The sequence below is a fragment of the Oryctolagus cuniculus genome, chromosome 10 (genome assembly GCF_051225735.1).
Source record: "Oryctolagus cuniculus isolate XC-2025 breed Fujian yellow rabbit chromosome 10, ASM5122573v1, whole genome shotgun sequence".
Lineage (NCBI taxonomy): Eukaryota > Metazoa > Chordata > Mammalia > Lagomorpha > Leporidae > Oryctolagus > Oryctolagus cuniculus.
In genome coordinates this window covers 51,160,481-51,166,180 of record NC_142876.1, presented here as the reverse complement: position 1 = coordinate 51,166,180, position 5,700 = coordinate 51,160,481, and the positions used below count along the sequence as shown (strand labels likewise).

The 5,700-nt window shown below is 45.5% G+C and overlaps 1 pseudogene; it reads left to right on the top strand.

The window, feature by feature from the left end:
• Positions 1-1,601: 1,601 nt before the first annotated feature.
• On the top strand, positions 1,602-1,718 carry LOC127492553 (small nucleolar RNA SNORA70; annotated as a pseudogene).
• Positions 1,719-5,700: the final 3,982 nt, after the last annotated feature.

Sequence of the window (5,700 nt, the reverse complement as noted above, 5' to 3'; positions counted from 1 at the left end):
GCTTCTGATCCAGTTTCCTGTAGCAGATGATGGCTCAAGTGTTTGGGAGACCTTGGTAGGGTTAGGCTCCTGGCTTCAGCCTGGCCTACTCCCGGCTGTTGCTGGCATTTGATGAATAAACCCCCATTCAGATAAATATTAAAAAACAAAATAAATACTAATATACAATCTTCAGTGTAAAATAAACTGTGATGGGTATGTAGATTACACACCATTTCATACATAGAACTACTCTGCTCATGGGGCCTCAGAAATGGGAGATGCACACTGAATGGTGTTTCATAAAACAAAACAAAACAAAACAAAAACAAAAATATTGCCATGCATTGAAATGCAGGAATAACAGCTACATCCTAAAATGAAAAAAAGAAAAGTTCCAGACTCCTTACCTGGCCAACTTTTACTGTGTTGCTGTATTCCATACCCTATTTGCAATTAGTCAAGCTATGTGTCTGATATCTTCAAAGTTCAAAATGCAACACCTGGCAACTAGTAGCAAATGGGAACTTACATTGTTTTGTCTTTTTCTGTAAATTGGACTCTTCTGTAAGCCTACATTAGGATGAACACTTCTGATTGCTAGGCCAATTCTAAATTAAGAAGTGGAGACTATTATTGGAAAGTGATTATTATAATCTTACTGGACAAAAATCTAGAGTTGGGTTAAGATTTGGGGAATGGCTTGAGCTTGGTTCTTTTAGGGATGATTTATTTGCGTTGTTTTGAAAATGCATCCCTCTTTCACCAAGGGGAACTTTCTTATTATGCTCAAGAAGCCGTAGGGGCGGGGGAGGGGAGAAGTGTTGTGGTGCAGTGTGTTAAGCAGCTGCCTACAGCTCTTGCTTCTCATATCAGAACACCAGTGTGAGTCGCAGCTCCTCTGCTTCCAATCCAGCTCCCTGCTAATGTGGCTAGGGAGGCAGCAGAAGATTGTCCTAGTGCTTGGGCCCCTTCCACTCATGTGAGAGACCTGGATGGAGATCCAGGCTCCTTGCTTCAACTGGCCCAGCCCCAGCAGTTGTGGCCATTTGGGAAGTGAACCAGCATATGGAAGATCTCTTTTTCTCTCTCTCTGTCACCCTGACTTTCAAATAAATAATAAAATAATCTTGAAAAATAGGGGGTTCATATTTTGGAGCTGAGCTGTCAGCACATGAGTCCTTAACCATTTGTGGCTATTGGGCACATAACGCATGGTTCATCCAGATGGACAGCAATGCTATAGACCCTCTTTTTGTAGCGTAGTTCACTCATTGTTGCCAGGAACAAAAGGGATTGAAGGGGAGTGGCCAACTGTGTCCGATGTAAAGCACCAGGAATACTGAGCTAAGTGAGTGTGTAGGCTCTGAATTCTCTGGATTTGGCCTCAAGGTGTTGGTGAATGTGGCTAACATGTTACTTTTTATGATGAGTTTGGGATGTCTCTGGGTTTTTGCCCTTTAGCATTTTCTGATAGAAAATCACACGTACTGCATACACACTTTGAAATTTTCCTGTAGCCTCATTAAAAAGGCAAAAAGAAAAAAAAGGATATGGGTGAAGTTAATTTTAATAATAGATATTTATTGAGCCCACTATATAGAAAATATTATCATTTAAAAATGCAGTCAAGGAGCGTAGTGTGCCATGACTGCAGACAGCAGGCTCCTATATGGAACTTGGTCCTGTATGCAACCTATTGCTCATGTGGTTTGCCTAAGGGACCTTTAGAGACAGCCTTTTCCAGTGGACATTCATGCCTCTGACTGCATGCTCTTCCTAATCTGGCCTCCAGGCAGTTATGCGGGGTGCCTTTGGCCAGGGGTCACATTGGCCAAGACATCAAGCTACATAGCAAGGAAAATGTGGTGGGGGCCTTTTGCAGGGCCAAGTTCAAGTTCTTTGGCTGCCAGAGGATCCACATGTCAAAGAAGTGGGTCTTTACCAAGTTTAATGTGGATGAATTTGAGGACATTGTGGCTGAGAAGCAGCTCATACCAGATGGCTATGGGGTCAAAAACATCCCCAATTGTGGTCCCATGGGCAAGTGTGAGCCCTTCATGCATGAGGACTTCCACTCTTCTGCCCTCTCCTTAATCATATAACCAATAATAAATTCTGTTCTCTGTAAAGACAAATGAGACATTGTGCATTTGTTTGTACTAAGACTTTGAAATATGCTATGTATTACGCTTCCAGCACACCCCAAGTTGAACAAGTCACTTTTCAAGTGTTCAAGAGTCAGATGTGGCTGCTGGCTACTGCACAGGGTGGTATAACATGTTGGCTTTAATCCTCCAAAAGGCAAGGGAAGATGCACAGTGGCATCTAGCATAAGGGGAAAGCACCCCATAGTTATGTTCAAGTCTGTTAGACATCATACTAAGATGTTGAAATGGACTTCTCAGAAACTTTATGAACCTAGCTGATGTATATCTCTAGGAGTCTAACTAGAGGTAAAGGCAGGAACAAACTTTGTTATCTACTGATCAGGTAAAATGTGCCAGGAACAGCGCCAGTTGCTTTATATAGATTATTTCACTAAATTCTCACAATGGTGTTTTGATGGTTATTATGGGCCCATTGAAAGTTGACAAGACTGGCTGGTGCCGCGGCTCACTAGGCTAATCCTCCACCTGCGGTGCCAGCACACCGGGTTCTAGTCCCTGTCGGGGTGCTGGATTCTGTCCCGGTTGCTCCTCTTCCAAGCCAGCTCTCTGCTATGGCCCAGGAGTGCAGTGGAGGATGGCCCAAGTGCTTGGGCCCTGCACCATGGGAGACCAGGATAAGCACCTGGCTCCTGCCACCAGATCAGCGTGGTGCGCTGGCCGCAGCGGCCATTGGGGGGTGAACCAACGGCAAAAGGAAGACCTTTCTCTCTGTCTCTCTCTCTCTCTGTCCACTCTGGCTGTCAAAAAAAAAAAAAAAAGTTGACAAGACTGAGATGCAAAGGAAGTATGCCGCCTGCCTAGAGAAACATGGAGGCAGGTCCACAGTGGGGCTAGAATCCCATCTGAGCCACGCTGCCTGCCTGGCTGACGTGCAACTCCTCCACCCTAGGACTTTGGGCCACCCTATATCCATGTAGATTGAATCTCAGATTTACCAAAAAGGCTTGCCATTCAGCCCTCTAAAAAGGTGAGAAAACATGCACACCACAAAATTTCCATTTTCAGTTTTTATTTTCTAAGTTTTATGGCTTTTGATACTTTCAGAACTAGCTGTGAAGAAAAACAAAGACAGTCATCTTGTCGGTAAACAGGTGAATAGGTCGATACATCAGTATACAAAAAGACTGTGTTTTGTGGATGGGAAATGCTGTTGACACAGCTGCTTACAGTAAGATGCTGTCACTGGGGGACAGAGGGCAAGCTTGACGTTTGTCCTTGGATGTTCCCCTTGTTTTTTTTTCACTTCACTTTCTCGCTGAGCACTTTTAGAGTTTCCTGTATGTTTGTTGGCTACTGAATCTCTTTCCAGCTATTACAATGATGAGGAGTTCAGGAAACGCAGTTCTGGAATTTGATCCTGGTTTATTTGCTAGGGCTCTGGTTTTCTTTTCCAAATAGTTTGGTTTCTTGCACACTAATCAAGGCTGTTTTCCTACTTGGAATAACCAAGGCAGGATATATGGAGGCAAACTGGCATGGTGGGTGGCTCTGTGGGGGAGGCATGGTGAGCGAGGGCTTGGGGAGAGAACAGAGACTTCAGTGGGAAGAAAATACAAATTGAACATACTCACAGTAATGTACAAGTCAGCACCAGGTCATTTTGCTATAGAAGGTTGGGTGCTCTCAGTAATGAGCAGGCATGCCATGATTAGTTCAAGATCTTCAAAAGGGCAGCACACACTACAGAGCCGTACTTCACCATGCACACTCTTACTAATGGAGAGAGGCAAAGTGCCTTCCCCTGTACTTCTCTAATTCAAGGCATGCGAGGGTGAGAAAGCTTGGTTGCATCTGGAGATTAACTGTAAGGGAATGCAAACTACTTTTCCTGGTCATAGGAAGTCTCTCTGAATCAGATGGGTCATCTTGGACACCTTACTTCTGCAGAGGTGAGTAAGCCCATTCTAGAGATTTTCTGTAGGTGAAAGACTACAGTATCGTACAATGTGGTATGCTTTCTGAAGATAGCTACCACACTGAACTCAGATTAAGTGGAAAAGGACCTTGCAGTGAGCCACTTTGCTGCAGTTGGAATGTGTTCCTCAAGTTTCACGTTCGGGAAACTTAATCCTCAAATTCATTTGATATTTGGAGGTAGGGCTTTTAAGTGTTAGATAAGGTCACTAGGTAGGACTGTTATGATTGGACATGTGTCTATTTATTTTTTAGATTTATTTAATTGAAAGGCAGATTGAGAGAGAAAGAGAGAGGGAGAGGAGAGAGAGATCTTTCATCTGCTGGTTCACTCTCCAAATGGCAGCAATGGGCAAGTCTGGGCCGGACCAAAGCCAGGAGCCAGAAGCTTCATCTGGGTTTCCCACTTCTGCTGCTTTTCCCAGGCCATTAGCAGGGGGCTGGATTGAAAGTGGAGCAGCCAGGACACAAACCAGTACCCATATGGGATGCCAGTGCTGCAGGCAGAGGCTTAATCCTCTACACCATAGCACCAGCCCCAACAGGTGTTTCTTTTTTTTTTTTTTTTTTTTTTGACAGGCAGAGTTAGACAGTGAGAGAGAGAGACAGAGAGAAACGTCTTCCTTTTCCATTGGTTCACCCCTCAAATGACCGCTATGGCTAGCGCGCTGCGCCGATCCGAAGCCAGGAGCCAGGTGCTTCCTCTTGGTCTCCCATGTGGGTGCAGGGCCCAAGCACTTGGGCCATCCTCCACTGTACTCCTGGGCCAGAGCAGAGAGCTGGACTGAAAGAGGAGCAACTAGGACAGGTTCCGGCACCCCAACCGGGACTAGAACTCGGGGTACTGGCACCGCAGACGGAGGATTAGCCAAGTGAACTGTGGGGCCGGTCCAACAGGTGATCTTGTAAGAAGAGGAAGAGAGACCTGAGCTGACACATGCTTGCCTTCACATCAGTCTGTGTTGCTTTGTTTGGTGTTATCACAGGAAGAAAGCCATCATCAGATGCCACCACCCTGCCTTTGGATTTCTCAGCACCCACAATCTTGAGTCACACGAGCGTCTGTTCTTTGTAAATCACCCAAGCTGTGGTTTTCAGATATGGCAATGGAAAACAGCCTAAGATACATTTAACTTCAACTTGTTTAATGTTTTGAAAATTGAGAAGGGAGATGGCGTCATGGTACAGTGGATTAAGCCACCACGTGTGATGCTGCCAGTCCATTTGTAGTGCCAGTTCAAGTCCTGGCTGCTTCATTTCTGGTCCAGCTTCCTACAAATGCACCTGGGAAGGTAATAGAAACTGACCCAAATACTTGGGCCCCTGCCCCGCATGTAGGAGACCACGATGGAATTTATGGCTCCTGGATTCAGCCTGGCCCAGACCCACCTGTTGTGGCCATATGGGGAGTGAACGAGAGGATAGAGGACCTCTCCCTGTTTCTTTCTCCCTGACATTCTGCCTTTTAAATTATAAATAAATCTATTAAAAATTGAGAGAGAGGGGCCAGTGCTGTGGCACAGTGGGTTAGCTGCTGTCTGCAGTGCTGGCATCCTATATGGGCACTGGTTCGAGTCCTGGCTGCTCCGCTTCCAATTCAGCTCCCTGCTAATGCACCTGGAAAAGCAGAGGAGGA